The sequence below is a fragment of the Tachypleus tridentatus genome, chromosome 4 (assembly GCF_004210375.1).
Source record: "Tachypleus tridentatus isolate NWPU-2018 chromosome 4, ASM421037v1, whole genome shotgun sequence".
NCBI classification, from domain to species: domain Eukaryota; kingdom Metazoa; phylum Arthropoda; class Merostomata; order Xiphosura; family Limulidae; genus Tachypleus; species Tachypleus tridentatus.
In genome coordinates, this window is record NC_134828.1 from 20037691 (window position 1) to 20054319 (window position 16629).

The 16629-nt window shown below is 35.7% G+C and overlaps 1 protein-coding gene across 7 annotated transcripts in view; it reads left to right on the forward strand.

The window, feature by feature from the left end:
- The window catches only part of LOC143248624 (uncharacterized), a 231661-nt gene that overhangs the window by 190441 nt on the left and 24591 nt on the right, over positions 1 to 16629 (forward strand). The window contains exons 1-2 of one of the 7 annotated variants that reach the window (XR_013027102.1): positions 636 to 937; positions 8309 to 9082. The exons of 4 other annotated variants lie outside the window; for them this stretch is intronic. The gene's annotated coding sequence lies outside the window, so the exon portion shown is untranslated. Of the gene's footprint in view, positions 1 to 635; positions 938 to 8308; positions 9083 to 16629 lie in introns of those variants that run through there. 2 more of the 7 variants (XR_013027103.1, XM_076497124.1) reach the window with 2 other exon arrangements.

Below are 16629 nucleotides of genomic sequence, written 5' to 3' on the forward strand. Positions count from 1 at the left end.
TTTCTACTGATCTTACTACTTTGTACGTCGTCAACGTAAAAGTTTCTTCCTTAACGTGTTCTACATTTGGTTGTTTATGGTTCCTTTAAAATATTCTGTAACTAATCTCAGTTCTTCCAAAAATTGTAAATAATGTCACACTATTTTGAATGTTTAATTATTATCGTATACAAAATTATAATCAAACTTCCATTGGCATCTGGTTCTTACAGAATCCTTTGTGCTTTAGGTTAAATAGCTACGATTGCCTTATACTTTGAAAAAATATTGAATTTGATTTTTAGCTACCACTTGCTTCAAAATGACTAAGTTGTTTTGTACACACATTGAGTCTATTGTGATGGTAATAATATATATATATATATATATACAGCTCGTCGGTTAACATTAGTACTTCAACATGCGTGCACTCATAAGAACATCTAAAGGACATAAATTAGGTTGATAACATTCGACGAACTATATATTATAAGACGTTGTTCCAAACTTGTTATAGCCGTGTTCCATTTTCTTTTGCTCTTATAACTAATTTATTTGATTCACGTGCTTAACTGTCTGAAATACATTTTGACACGTCCGTCTAGTTTTCTGCCTTGTCTCACTAGAATTTAGTTATTACGTATTTAGGTCAGGTGCGCACGCGCGTTAAAAGTTTAGGGCTTCATTTCCTGTATAACACAAGAGAAACTGATATATATGGTCGTTCAAAGGATTAAGCCTAGCTCACGTGAAACCATATAAAATACGTCTTCTTTCCCTCGCTTTTCATCAGATGTTATTAGTGTAACAACGTTCTCCGAACATATTATTGTTATATACTGGTTGGCGTCTCACACAGAACACATCTTTTCATAACGCCATCTGGAAACAGCAACCGAGTGATAACGAAATTTGTTTATCGTGAGCCTGTCCTTGACTTAGTTGTGATAATGGAGAGGTACGTATGTTTATCAAACACATCATATCTTATTTTTAAACCCACATAATGTCTTTACAAAAAACGTTCATTTTCTCAAGTTCTAACAAATATGATAAAGTTACACGGTTTCCTTGTTTAGTGTTAATGTTTTATTGTTGTTTTTTAAACTTTTTTAGATTATTTAAACAGACGTGGTTCAGTGACTTTTAGAAAGCTTGACTAACTACACGTAATGAATTCATTCTCACAGCTCAGCTGTACGTCTTAATAGCTTCATACTTTAGTTTAACAGTGTGATAATGGTTGTGTTTATATAACGTAATGTTCTGTATAATTGTGTTTGAACTCGTATCCCAGGTTTCTAACTTTTGTTTGTACAACGTGTAATTAGTTCACAGTTTGTTAGGCATTGTAAGACGTGATTACAAACAGTTTTACACTGATGTAATAAAGTACATCTCTAACACTCATCTTGGCATGACTATTATACTGAAGAATACAAACTCCAAGAATCCATGGTACTTTTACATGTTAAAACAAACTCCGACTTAAAGTTTACCTCTGCCGTAATTGTTATGACATGTTTATTTTTAAAGTTTCTTTGTGAATTTCACGCAAAGATACACGAGGGCTATCAACACTAGCCGTCTCTAACTTTGTGGTGTAAGACTAGAAGGAAGGTAGCTAGTAATCACCACCCACCACCAACTCTTTTACCAATGAATAACGGGATTGATAGTAACATTATAACGCCTTCATAGCTGAAAAGACGAATATGCTTGGCATAACGGGGATTCGAACTTAAGACCCTCAGATTACAAGCGCCCTAATCACCTGACCTACACGTTAAAATCAAACTGGAGAACAAACTGGAGAAATGTATATGTTTATTTCCACTCTTTTGTATTTGACAGACATAAAAAAAGTTAGAAAACCATTCGCTATAATAATTACATAAAATCAGTTTTATTTATATATTATTCGTTAGATTAACTGAAGAATTTCTTGACATCTGCTCTGAACATGTTGTCACAAGAACCATTTGGTACGAAACGAAACAATTTGAAAGTTATTAGCAGGTATATAACTAATCAACTCTTCTCTCAATACGTTTATCATATGTTTAAATATTACGTACAATGAATACTACCTGAAACAAAGTGTTTCGTATCTTGTTGTATTTCTCTGTTTCTTGATTGAATTTTTATAACCGTTTTTTACTTTCTTGGTTCGTTGATTATTTGTGAAATTTGTACTTTTAGTGACGTGAACTAAAGTCACAGAAAAGTTTCTTAATATTCAAACAGAATGTGAAGTAATACATTTATTTATTTATTGTAACAACAACAGGTCTTCGAATCGTAATCTGAGGGTCGCGGGTTCGAATCCCCCTCCCACTAAACACTTCCGCTCTTTCAGCCGTGGGGGGCGTTGTTATTTGACGGTCAGTTCCAGTATTCGTTGGTAAAAAGAGTACTCCAAGAGTTGACGATGGGTGGTGATGACTAGCTGCCTTCCTTCTAGTCTTACACTACAAAGTTAGGGACGGCTAGCGCAGATAGCTCTCATGTAGCTTTGCTTGAAATTCAAAAACAAACAGTAATAGAATGATACGTGGTGTGCATCATCATAAAAAGTACACGTTGTACGCACACTAATAACACAACTTACATAACATCATGACATTACATCTATATTCTGGCTCGGCATGGCCAGGTGGGTTAAGGCGTTCGACTAGTAATCTGAGGGTCGCGGGTTTGAATCGCCGTCGCACCAAACATGCTCGCCATTTCAACCGTGGGGGCGTTGGTAAAAGAGTAGCCCAAGAATTGGCGGTGGGTGATGATGACTAGCTGCCTTCCCTCTAATCTTATACTGCTAAATTAGGGACGGCTTGTGCAGATAGCCCTCGTGTAGCTTAGCGCGAAATTAACAAACATACATCCATATTCCATGATACAGTCAGACTGTTAATTTCACAAGTGTATTTATATATAATGCAGACAAGTTCACTATTCAGTTATGTATGAGGTCAATCATCCCGTAAATTCATGGAATAATTTACCTTTAAATCATTATAAATTTTCAAATTATACCTTTTTATCACAGGTCCCAGTGATACTGTCAACCCGCCACAATTTTTTACTTGATGCAATATTTTGTAGCCCCCCTCAGTGGCTCAGTGGTAAGCATAAAGACGTACAAGGCTAAAAATATTGTTTTGATACCCGTGGTGGGTACAGATAACCAATTCTGTAGAGTTGCACTTAACAACAAACTAATGAAACAATGCAATATTTTTGTAAACTTCAGTATTTAGATCAACCATCGTATGAACAATGTGCATTGTTTGGATGTGAAATTGTAATGGACTGTTTGGTTGAATGTATTCAGATCAACCATCGTATTAACAAGGTGCACTGTTTTGATGTGAAAATGTCATATCAACTTACAGATATCCAGAGATATGTTCTGATGTAATATTCAGTATAACTTATTGTACACAGGACCTTTCTTTCGTTCCTTTTCAGTTTCATCATTATAAAAAATAATTATTCGTGAACTCGTTTAGCAACGAATCAGTCGTGATGCGCTACGAGAAACTTCCAACTACTTCTGGTATGGAATAATCTTCCATAAGAAACAATGTTTTATCACGATAGTTAACAATGGTTTGTTGTCACAAATAATATGGGTTATTCCATTCGTCTCTATATGTTGTCGACAAACACATTCCATTGTACGGTTTTACATAGCAGAATAACCTGTCTTGTTTCTAGGCCAACAGCTACAGTAGGTAGCTAAAAGTAGACTGCCCTTAGAATCTCTAACTACGTATCAGTTCCTTCTAATAAGGATTTTTAGTGGTACAGATGTTTGCAAGTTTTTCTTCGTCATCTTTTTAATGGAAGGGGTGTGGCTGTTAACTCAGAAAGGATAATGAAACTGTAAACAAAATGATAATCAAACTATGATTACAAGGAGGTTTTGTTTGACTTGAAAAACTAAAACTCATGAAACTGTAAACAAAATGATAATCAAACTGTGAGTACAAGGAGGTTTTGTTTGACTTGAAAAACTAAAACTCATGAAACTGTAAACAAAATGATAATCAAACTAAGAGTACAAGGAAGTTCTGTTTGACTTGAAAAACTAAAACTCATGAAACTGTAAACAAAATGATAATCAAACTGTGAGTACAAGGAGGTTTTGTTTGACTCGAAAAACTAAAACTCATGAAACTGTAAACAAAATGATAATCAAACTATGAGTACAAGGAGGTTCTGTTTGACTTGAAAAACTAAAACTCATGAAACTGTAAACAAAATGATAATCAAACTATGAGTACAAGGAGGTTCTGTTTGACTTGAAAAACTAAAACTCATGAAACTGTAAACAAAATGATAATCAAGCTGTGAGTACAAGGAGGTTTTGTTTGACTTGAAAAACTAAAACTCATGAAACTGTAAACAAAATGATAATCAAACTACGAGTACAAGGAGGTTCTGTTTGACTTGAAAAACTAAAACTCATGAAACTGTAAACAAAATGATAATCAAGCTGTGAGTACAAGGAGGTTTTGTTTGACTTGAAAAACTAAAACTCATGAAACTGTAAACAAAATGATAATCAAACTAAGAGTACAAGGAGGTTCTGTTTGACTCGAAAAACTAAAACTCATGAAACTGTAAACAAAATGATAATCAAACTATGAGTACAAGGAGGTTCTGTTTGACTCGAAAAACTAAAACTCATGAAACTGTAAACAAAATGATAATCAAACTAAGAGTACAAGGAGGTTCTGTTTGACTTGAAAAACTAAAACTCATGAAACTGTAAACAAAATGATAATCAAACTAAGAGTACAAGGAGGTTCTGTTTGACTTGAAAAACTAAAACTCATGAAACTGTAAACAAAATGATAATCAAACTAAGATTTTTAATAAAGAAACGAACACAGCTATTGACTGAAAAAATAACATACAAATACAATGAAACCGGGAAAAATAAATTAGCAATATAAGAGTTTCTTTTTTTTAAAAAAAGGAATACAATAACATAAGGAAGTTTGACAGGAGAGAATAGAGCCAAGAAACAAATGGCCTTGTTTCCCGACCTGCTATATATTGAAAAGCCATAACCTTAACACTTTTTATGACATAAATAAGAAAATATATAATTTATCTGTAACTTTGAGTTTTTCAATAAAATGTTACTGTTTTTATAATGCTCCTGCATCCTCTTTGAATATTTGAAACCGGTAATATCCTAATGGGAACAAAATTCTAAATATCAATATGGCGGCCTTTTCGTCGGTAAATTCGAAAAAAAAAATACTGTTAATTTAAAAACGTATTAACAGTAATATTTTCATGTTAGTCCCGACATGGCCAAGTGTGTTAAGGCGTGCGACTCGTAATCTGAGGGTCGCGGGTTCGCATCCCCATCGCACCAAACATGCTCCCCCTTTCAGCCGTGGGGACGTTATAATGTTACGGTCAATCCCACTATTCGTTGGTAAAAAGAGTAGCCCAAGAGTTGGTGGTGGGTGGTGATGACTAGCTGCCTTCCCTCTAGTCTTACACTGCTAAATTAGGGACGGCTAGCGCAGATAGCCCTCGAGTAGCTTTGTGCGAAATTCAAAAACAAACAAATGTTCATGTTACAAAATGGTATTATAACAGAGAGCTCTACAAAACGTAAGCAGTAATGTAGGAGGTATAGGTATGGTTGGTCATTAGTTGTTGTGGCCGTGAAAATAAATGTCTCTCTCCACGGTTTTTACAGCTACTTGAGCTCTGTAGAACTACGCGAATGACACTTTGGATTTTAAATGTCTTTGTGTGTCTGTGAAGTTTGCCTAAGATCTAATGGATCGTTTTAACTTTTTGTTTCCTGTAAGTAAAAGAAAAAGCAGAAAGAAAACAAACGATATTTGACATTTGTGCAGATAAGGACTTTAGTCATGTAAATGCTACCTGTCGCCCTTCCTCCTTTAGAGCAGCTGACAATAAGAAAGGCGATGATCAACAACCCCAACAGCCAATTCTTCAGTTACTTGTTTGTTTTTTAATTTCGCGCAAGCTACACGAGGCCTATCTGCGTTAGCCGCCCCTAATCTTATAGTGCAAGACTGGAGGGAAAGCAGCTAGTCATCACCCTCCACCGCCAACTCTTGGGATACATTTTTACCAACGAATAATGGCATTGACCATCACATTATAACGTTCAAACGGCTGAAAGCGCGAGCATGTTTGGTGTGACGGAGATTCGAACCCGCAACCTCAGATTTTGAGTTGAGCACCCCAAGCACCTGCCCATGCTGGGTACACTTGAGCTACTTTCTACCAACGACTATTGAGATTGGCCGTTACATTTTAACACCTTCAGAGCTGAAATACACGTGTTCGGCAACTGGTTTCAATCCCATGCATTACGAAGTGAGCACTATTACCACCAGGTAAAGATAAAAATGAAATGCAATGACTTCATCGTCATTGTTTTGATATACGTTTATATTTTAACATATTTTGTGCATCCCTAGTTGTTATAACCTTAATGTACTGTAATTTCTTGAAAAAACGAGTATCCATTTTGAATACCCGGTTTATTCGTGCTGGATCTAGAACATGTAGTGATTAAAAGAGTAGTTATAAATGAATGGTCGGACCTTATAAATGTTAGGCTTAAGGCAGTTGTTCCTCGGTTGTTAGTCACGGGTAATCGAACCGCGATTTTAGGGATTACGTCCGTGAAGTTTCTGCTGATGCTTAATGCTGTGGTTCTGAAAGGTCGAACAGACGTTTTTAATATTATCCAAGAGTTCAGCTGTCACTCTTATAACAGATGCACAGCTTAAAGTGCGAAAGATACTTGTAGCATCGAAGGTACTCACTCAAACTCGGTTTGGCCCGGCATGACCAAGTGGGTTAAGGCACTGGACTCCTAATCCGAGGGTAGCGGGTTTGAATCCCAGTCACACCAAACGTCCTCGCCCTTTTAGCCGTGGGGGCGTTATAATGTGACGGTCAATCCCACTGTTCGTTCGCAAAAAAGTAGCCCAAGAGTTGGTGGTGATGACTAGCTGCCTTCCCTCTAGTCTTACACTGCTAAATTAGAGACGGCTAGCGCAGATAGCCCTCGTGTAGCTTTGCGCGAAATTCTAAAGTTCTAAACAAAACAAACCAGGTTCACCAACGAGAGGGCCAACTCTCGCCCCGGAATTTCCAGAACATGTTTTTTGACGCGCTAGGTTCGTGTTCGAGAGGAACCAGCGTCGTTTGATTAACCTGTGGTTCATAGGAACCAGCGTCGTGTGATTAATCTGTGGTTCATAGGAACCAGCGTCGTGTGATTAACCTGTGGTTCATAGGAACCAGCGTCGTGTGGTTAATCTGTGGGAACCAGCGTCGTTTGGTTAACCTGTGATTCATAGGAACCAGCGTCGTGTGGTTAACCTGTGATTCACAGGAATTACCCAAATATGAAATTCTATCATATAATTTCAGATGTGTCCAATATGAAAGATGCTTCATTAATGGATTTGTGGAAACTTTAAATGAACATTAAACTGATTTTTACTTAATGTTATTACTTAACAGAGTATTAATCCTAATATTTATATCATTAAGTATGTTTATTAGGTGTATGCTATTTTCTGCTAGAGCTTGCAGAATGACGAAAAAAATGACAGACTGTCGACAGTCTCGAAAGCGAATATAAGCATACATTATGGCCGAATTGGGTAAATTAACCAATGTGTGTAGATATAATTATTTATATCATAGCTACTCTGTTTCTTGCTGCTACATCGTATAATCCAGCTGTTATCGTTGCGCTAATGGTTATGTTTGGACACTTGCATTTGTTTACGTCACATAAAACCAGGAATAATTTCTTATTGGATTTTATTTATTTATTTATTAACGGAGAATACTCGAAAAAATTTCCTTCTGAGTTTTGATTTAAAAGGCCTTCTTTATAATTAGAAATTTGTGTCGTTTGTTTTTTTGTTTTTTTAATTTCGCACGAAGTTACACGAGGGATATCTGTGCTAGCCGTCTCTAATTTAGCAGTGTTAAGACTAGAGGGAAGGATGCTAATCATAACCACCCACCACCAAATCTTGGGCTACTCTTATACCAACGACTAGTGGGATTGACCATCACATTATAACGCCCCCATGGCTGAAAAGGCGAGCATGTTTGATGTGAAGGGGATTCGAACCCGCGGCCCTCGGATTACGAGTCAAATGCTATAACCACTTGGTCATGCCGGGCCAGCTTGTGTTGTATTTATGTATATAGTCGAAATGTTACTGGTCTTTAGTTTGTTTTTTTCTTTATTCATATAACGACACCTAACCCATTATAATGTTTATACTCATAGGTTTAATCCAATGAAAATATGTGACTGCATTTCTTCTATTCGCTTCCATACTTAAGGATTATTGTGGATTCCAGTTGTAACTCTACGTTATTATATCCTGTTGAATATTAATATCAAGGTATTTAACCAGCATCACGAGATCTTGATTTGGTTTCTCAAAACGAGAAACACTCAGCCGAACATTTCCCTGGTTTGTTTTGTACAGACGTTATTCACTGGTCATTGTTACCCACTTGTTTGGTTTTCGATGTATGGATACTACAGCAAACCTCAAATGGTCATTAGAGATAGGAACAGGTTTGATTTGTTTGTTTTCGTGATGTTAGAAAATCAGTAAGATGTCAAATACGTATAAAATATTGTCGTGAGAATAGGACACCAACCTTCCAAGGCTAAAACCATTCATAATGACCTCTCGAAGTGGCCTAGGAACGTCCGCAAAAGGACGAACTTGTTTGTGAAAGAAGGCTTTTTTTACCTACCTTACACGCTCTAGCAAGTATCACAACGTACAATATGTATCTCAAAATATTCCTGGTGCGTGAACCACTTGTTTCTTTTTATGTGTAGTACATTGTCGTTTTTGTGTTTCTTTGTTTATTTTTTGGTTTCACTGTATAAATATTAAGAAAAACTCTTCCTTTGTCAAACGGTTTCCAAGAAAGTGAAATAATTGCCCTTCCAACCCTTGTGTCCGTCTTTTATGTATTTTACAGAATCGTTTCTGATTCAGCAGTAAAAAGCCAACGTTACGCTTGAAGTAAAAACTGAACATGGTGTATTTCTTTGTTTTTCAGCCTCTTTTGTAACTTCACACAAATGATGAAAATTATCAAACACCAAAGTTCGAAAAATATTTCTTATTCTAGAACGGATTTTGTTATTACTTTTAAATTTTTATGATTCACTTGATAGCCTCTCTTGCTTCAAGTTAACCAGGTACGTGTTGGAAAATACTCTCAATCAATATAACTAAATCATAGCCAGAATACCAATAACAGAAACAGTAGCGAAGTCCTGGTGGTGGACATGCCAAACTCTAGCATGATAAACAAGTGATTAACGTTAACGTTATTTTGTATATTAAATTAAACAGTAATAATTAAATTAAAAAATTAGCAAACTGGACTTTAACTCGATCGAAACGATTTTAAAGTGGGTAAGACATTCGTTATTCCTTTGTCTCCTGGTAAAATAAATACCAATGACAAATTACACACTAAGAAAGAAGCAATAAAAAGTATTCAAACAATTAGCCAACCAATAAACACTTGAATTTCGTGTGACTTTATTTCAGACAAGCATAAGACAAAAAATATCACTAAATAAAAACGCTATGTGGCGCTGGCTACCTAACTGAAAAATGAACCAAACAAGACAGAGTTGGAAGTGGACATATCACTTGATCTGACTAAAGTGGACATATCACCTGATCTGACTAAAGTGGACATATCACCTGATCTGACGAAAGTGACATATCAGTTGATCTGACTAAAGTGGACATATCAGTTGATCTGACTAAAGTGGACATATCACCTGATCTGACTAAAATGATCTGACTAAAGTGGACATATCAGTTAATCTGACTAATGATCATATAACAGACTAATCTATCTCGAAATCAGATGGAGAATATTGTAGTGTACAAAGTATTGAATAATATATACACTATTGTCATTTGATATTCATCTGTTATTGGTTGATAATTCCTGTTTCAACCGATACATAAGCTTTTCAAAGCAACGCCAGATCTGTAAGAAAGCAATATTCAAGAGGGAATAACATTGTTTACATTAAAATTATGATTTGTTTATGTATTTTTTTTTAAATTTTACATATAATAATAACAAAATACGTAGTGAAAGATCGTGAAAACTGTTTTACTATAAAATGATGATACAAAATATACTTACTGCTAGAACTAAGTAAGAGTAAGATTTGTAAATGAAATATACATTGTAAAATAAGAAATTTCGGATTTGATTATTTGACGGTTTTCGAAATAGGGATGCTCTGAATAGCTGAAAAGCGGCATAAGTACTGATGGTATAGTGACTATGTCAAGTTACTCTTCATATTTAGTTTTTGTTTGTGTGTAGAGAACAACATCCAGATTACCTTTGTGTTGTGTCAGTAATGGATTCTGTACCATCCCTACATCGATATTTCTAGCGTACTTATCGATACTTAAACAAACGTGATAGCTCAGAGATACATTGAAAAATGTGTAATGTTTGCTTAAATTCTTTCTTTATTCGTAGTATCCTTCAACTGTGCAAACTTAAAGCATAATGTTTGAACGATATTTGTTTAATTTACGTTATAAAAATGTTAACATTCAGTGAGATTTCATTATCTATCTCATTCTTTAATTCATCTACAACTAAACTACTCTGATCGTTTTAAACACTCGTTTTTGCTGACAGAAAATAACACTTAATCTGTCAATTTACGTTTGTTTTACTCATTGTGTCTAAAACATGTTTCTTATTTGGAAGCACTCGACTCGTAATCTGAGGGTCTCGGGTCCGAATTCCCGTTATACTAAAGATGCTCGCCCTTTCAGTCATGGGGGCGTTATAAAGTGATGGCTAATCCCACTATTCGTTGGTAAAAGAGTAGCCCAAGAGTTGGCGGTGGATGGTGATGACTAGTTACCTTCCCTCTGGTCTTACACCGCTAACTTAGGGACGGCCAGTGCAGATAGCCCTCGTTTAGCTTTGCGCGAAAAAAAATCACAAGTTTAACCAAATATATCCAGAACATCTGTTTCAAACGTCATCAGATTAGCTGTGATGTTTTCGGTGCACATTTTATTAATTTTTAAAAACGTATTTTTACACGTGTTGTTTTATTATCAACAAATATTATCTGCACAGGGGGAAGGGTAGTTTCGGTATAATTTTATGTGATTAATTGTCAATAGGTGGCGTTTTGTTTTAAAGGAAAAACACGTTTTCTGCACTACAGAAATATAGTGTTTACGAATAATTAAACAAATAACGGTTTGAAATAAATGTAACAACATTAAATCGTTCTCAGTTCTAGAGACATATGTACTGTACGTCAGCCAAACCGGTCCTTAAAACGGACTAAGTGTTTAAGCTTACGTGCGCATAAACACGGAAGGGTTCTTGCTCAAATTTTCATTATGCAAGTAGTTTTGTATTAAATATTTATTCAACCATATACCACATTTGTAACAATTTTCAACATTTCTTCTTGAGAAAAATATGAATAACTTGTGTGTTACAGAAACAAACAAAAACATTTTTGTTACAGAGTGTGAAAAACAGGTTTCAATAACGTTCCTGTCATGTGGCAAAACATTAGTGAAAAAATGTCTTTATGTGTGTGATATATATTGCTATATAAAGTATAATATCACTGAACACTTGAACCTGTCCAAGCTCGTCCGATTACGGGTAAGATTGACTATTGATTGTTTGATTAGTTGGAAGCTAGCACAAAACTACAGGAAGGGCTGTCTTCGTTCTGCTCCAAACGGGTATCGAAACCCGGTTTCTAGAGGTGTGAGTCCGAAGAGTTATCTTATAATACAACGTATGTGTACTTCCTTCTGTCGTTTGTGAGTGAGAGAGAGAGGATATTTGCCGTTGTTGTTTTAATAAGTTACGTGCTTTTGTAAACCGAAACGGCTTTTAATGGATGCTGTAAAGAAAGGTACTTTTTAGTAAAACAAAGTTTACAAAAAATAGTCACGATTTCGTGATGCAGAAGCGAGAAAGAAAAGTATTCCATTTCTCGGATATTTCTACACATGTCAGTTCATGCAAGGTTGTTAACATCGCTGTTAAATATAGACTTACCGGAAATCAGGAACATTTTGTAATTTTATCTATATTTCGTGTCTATACAATTTAAATAACTTAATACAAGTACTTAAGTCAAACGCAAAATGCTTACGTCAATGTCGAGATAAGTTTCAAAGCAGAATTTAAAATTTAAAATGCACAAACAAGTAGAATTCATACGATTCATACGGAAAGAAGAGAGAATTTCTTGAAGGCCACAATCAGTCTAATAAATTATGTGACAGACAGACTAGATATATGTAAACTCTTTCCAAGGCAAAATAAACATCATGGATATTGATGAGACGAGGGCAATTCTGCATGGGAACACGAGGCAAAAATAATAAATATTACTCCATTTTTACGTGACCCCATCTATCGGCAATGTTAAAAAAACAGCGAAAAACTTGAATTGTATCAAATTTAAAATCTGTGGCTTTGACTGATAAATGTTTGTTTTTAATGATATTCTTACAAACATACGTTTCTGCCACTCTTGTCATGAAGTTCACTTATGTTCTTAATTTGTAACGATCGTCTCTGGTCGTAAGAATAATAGTCACGTGATGTATCATGTGATCAACAACTTACCAATCATAACAGCTTTTTTGTTTCTTGTATTTAAGAAGCGTGAATGAATATTAGGCTTAAGGAGTTTTGTTTTTTTTTGCAAAATAGATGATATAATCCTTAATTTTTCTCTTCACTTATTTTTTTCGTAATTCTGTGTTTGTACTTTAATGGAAAAATGAGTAGAAAGTCATCCATGAGAAATTAACAAATTAGTGCCACTAAAGATTCTTATTACGAAATTGAATAAAAGTATACACGAGTGCATCACAAAAACATCATTAGTCCAGAGCCAATAATTAGAAAAACTTTATCGGTTCTGGGCCAATTATGAGAAAAAAACATTGTTGGCCTCAGGGCAATTATCAGAAAAAATCATCAGTCTCGGACAATTTATGAGAGAAACATCGTTAGTCTAAGTACAGCTATCAGAAAAACGTTTGTCAATTCTGAGCTAATTATGAGTGTTTGTTTGTTTTGTTTTAGAATTTCGCGTAAAGCTACACGAGGGCTATCTGCGCTAGCTGTTCCTAATTTAGCAGTTTAAGACTAGAGGGAAGGTAACTAGTCATCACCACCCACCGCCAACTCTTGAGCTGCTCTTCTACCAACGTAACATTATAACGCCCCCACGGCTGAAAGGGCGAGCATATTTGGTGCGATGGGGATTCAAACCGGCGACCCTCAGGTTACGAGTTAAACGCCTTAACCCACCTGGAGTTATGAGTGACAGTCAGTCCCATTATTCATTGGTAAAAAAGTATCCCAAGAGTTGGAGGTTAGTGTTCACGACTAAGCTGCCTTCCCTCTAGTGTTACAATGCTAAATTAGGGACTGCTACTGTAGACAGGTCTCGTGTCGCTTTACGCAAAATTCAAAAACAAAGAAACAAAACATACATAAATGGCATGACTAGAAAATACTTTGACGTAAATTAAAAATCAGAAAATTACTAGTAACCATTGCTATTATGCTGTCAATATCTACTACAATAAAAGTAGTTGTTGTGAAACGTTTGATGCTAACGAGTTTAGACTGGTGCCAGTAATTAGATATGCTTTAGTACTGACCTACATTTATAACGACATTTCAAATGGCTAGTCTCCATTATCTGTCAATATGTATTTTTCTTAAGAGAAACCACTGATGTGTAAAATGAAATAAGCACAACAGTAAGATCCTGCCTCGACCTGTGGCTCCCTCACAGTGTGTGAAACGGCTACTTACAATGATTTTATAATTACATCTTGTACTTTAGAAATATTAGCCTTTATAATAGTTGTACTATCAGTTACGTTCAACTTTAGGTTATGCATGCATGACACGCTTTGTTGTTACCTTGTGTTCAGTATTTATGAGACAGTGCCGCTTCGAGTCAATACATTAATCACAGGGATATAGACTGCCGTAAACGCAGAGTTTAGTCCGTGAGCTTTGACCTATTTGATAGAATAACTTTATGTGTCGTACATGTTGGTTAGGGTATCTACAGGGCTTTAATGACCTTCTTCGACTTTTAAGACGTTCTATAATTTACCCATTACCCACCATACAAAATACGTCTTTAACCAAAAAATATTTACATCGCGAAAAGTCTCTTTTTGTTCCATTATGCCCGACTTATTATTAGACAAACTAGAAACCAAATAAACACTGCGTACAACTAGTGTTATATTAGGATGTGTTTAACACTTCGTAGCTGCCTAGGATACTCTTGTAAAACTGCGTAAACCAAGACCGATATATTTACATCTGTAATAAATCAAGATGTTTGTAACAAACTAAAAGTTATTATAATTATGTAAGTTAGACCATGTGCTCAGAACCCGGTATGGCCAGGTGGTTAAGGCACTCGACTCCTAATCCGAGGGTCGAGGGTTCGAATCCTAGTCACACCAAACATACACGCCCCTTCAGCCGTGTGGGCGTTATTATGTAACGGTCAATCTCAGTATTTGTTGGTAAAAGACTAACCCAAGAGTTGGTGGTGAGTGGTGATGACTAGCTGCCTTCCCTATAGTCTTACACTGCTAAATAAGGGACGGCTGGCGCAGATAGAACTCGAGTAGCTTTGCGCGAAATTCAAAACAAACCAAAACCTGTGTTCATAATTGATTTTTGAACACAGAGGAATACTATATCTATCCTGTAAACGTCATACCACCATAACCTATCCTGTAAAAGTCATACCACCACAACACGTCCTGTAAAAGTAATACCACCACAACATGTCCTGTAAAAGTTATACCACCACAACCTATCCTGTAAAAGTTATACCACCACAACATGTCCTGTAAAAGTAATACCACCACAAGTCCTGTAAAAGTTATACCACCACAACATGTCCTGTAAAAGTAATACCACCACAAGTCCTGTAAAAGTAATATCACCACAACATGTCCTGTAAAATTCATACCACGATAACATGTCCTGTAAAAGTAATACCACCACAACCTATCCTGTAAAGGTTATATTACCACAACATGTCCTGTAAAATTCATACCACCACAACATGTCCTGTAAAAGTAATACCACGATAACATTTCCTGTAAAAGTCATACCACGATAACATGTCCTGTAAAAGTAATACCACCACAACCTATCCTGTAAAAGTAATACCACCACAACATCTGTAAAAGTAATACCACCATAACATGTCCTGTAAAAATCATACCACCACAACATGTCCTGTAAAATTCATACCACGATAACATGTCCTGTAAAAGTAATACCACCACAACCTATCCTGTAAAAGTAATACCACCACAACACGTCCTGTAAAAGTAATACCACGATAACATTTCCTGTAAAAGTCATACCACGATAACATGTCCTGTAAAAGTAATACCACCACAACCTATCCTGTAAAAGTAATACCACCACAACATCTGTAAAAGTAATACCACCATAACATGTCCTGTAAAAATCATACCACCACAACATGTCCTGTAAAAGTAATACCACCACAACATGTTCTGTAAAACTAATACCACCTGAACCTGTATTCTAAAAGCAATACTATCACAACTTATATCGTACAGATATCATACAACCCTTAGGTCTTGGAAGATCTCCTTAATAATTTACATTTTCTCTTTAAGTTATAGCTTGAGGTTAACAGTCTGGTAACAAACTATATTTAGTGAAACAACGAGAAATAAAAATGTAAAAAGTACCTCCTTTTTTACTCAATGAAAAATTGTATTATTCAAATAAAAATATTTTATTAATAATGTCCTGCCATCACAAGTCACTTCACATTCGTAGGAAAGTTCTGACGTCACAACTTGACACACCTCACTTTCTTAAGAAAGTTCTGACGTCACAACTTGACACATCTCACTTTCTTAAGAAAGTTCTGACGTCACATTTAACACACTTCACGTTCTTAAGAATGTTCTGTTGTCACAAATTAACACACCTCACTTTCTTAAGAATGTTCTGTCGTCACAACTTAACACACCTCACTTTCTTAAAAATGTTTTGTCGTCACAACTTAACACACCTCACTTTCTTAAGAATGTTTTGTCGTCACAACTTAACACACCTCACTTTCTTAAGAAAGTTCTGTCGTCACAACTTAACACACCTCACTTTCTTAAGAATGTTCTGACGTCACAACTTAACACACCTCACTTTCTTAAGAAAGTTCCGTCGTCACAACTTAACACACCTCACTTTCTTAAGAATGTTCTGTCGTCACAACTTAACACACCTCACTTTCTTAAGAATGTTCTGTCGTCACAACTTAACACACCTCACTTTCTTAAGAATGTTCTGTCGTCACAACTTAACACACCTCACTTTCTTAAGAAAGTTCTGACGTCACAACCTCTCTTTCTTAAGAATGTTCTGACGTCACAACTTAACACACCTCACTTTCTTAAGAATGTTCTGACGTCACAACTTAACACACCTCACTTTCTTAAGAAAGTT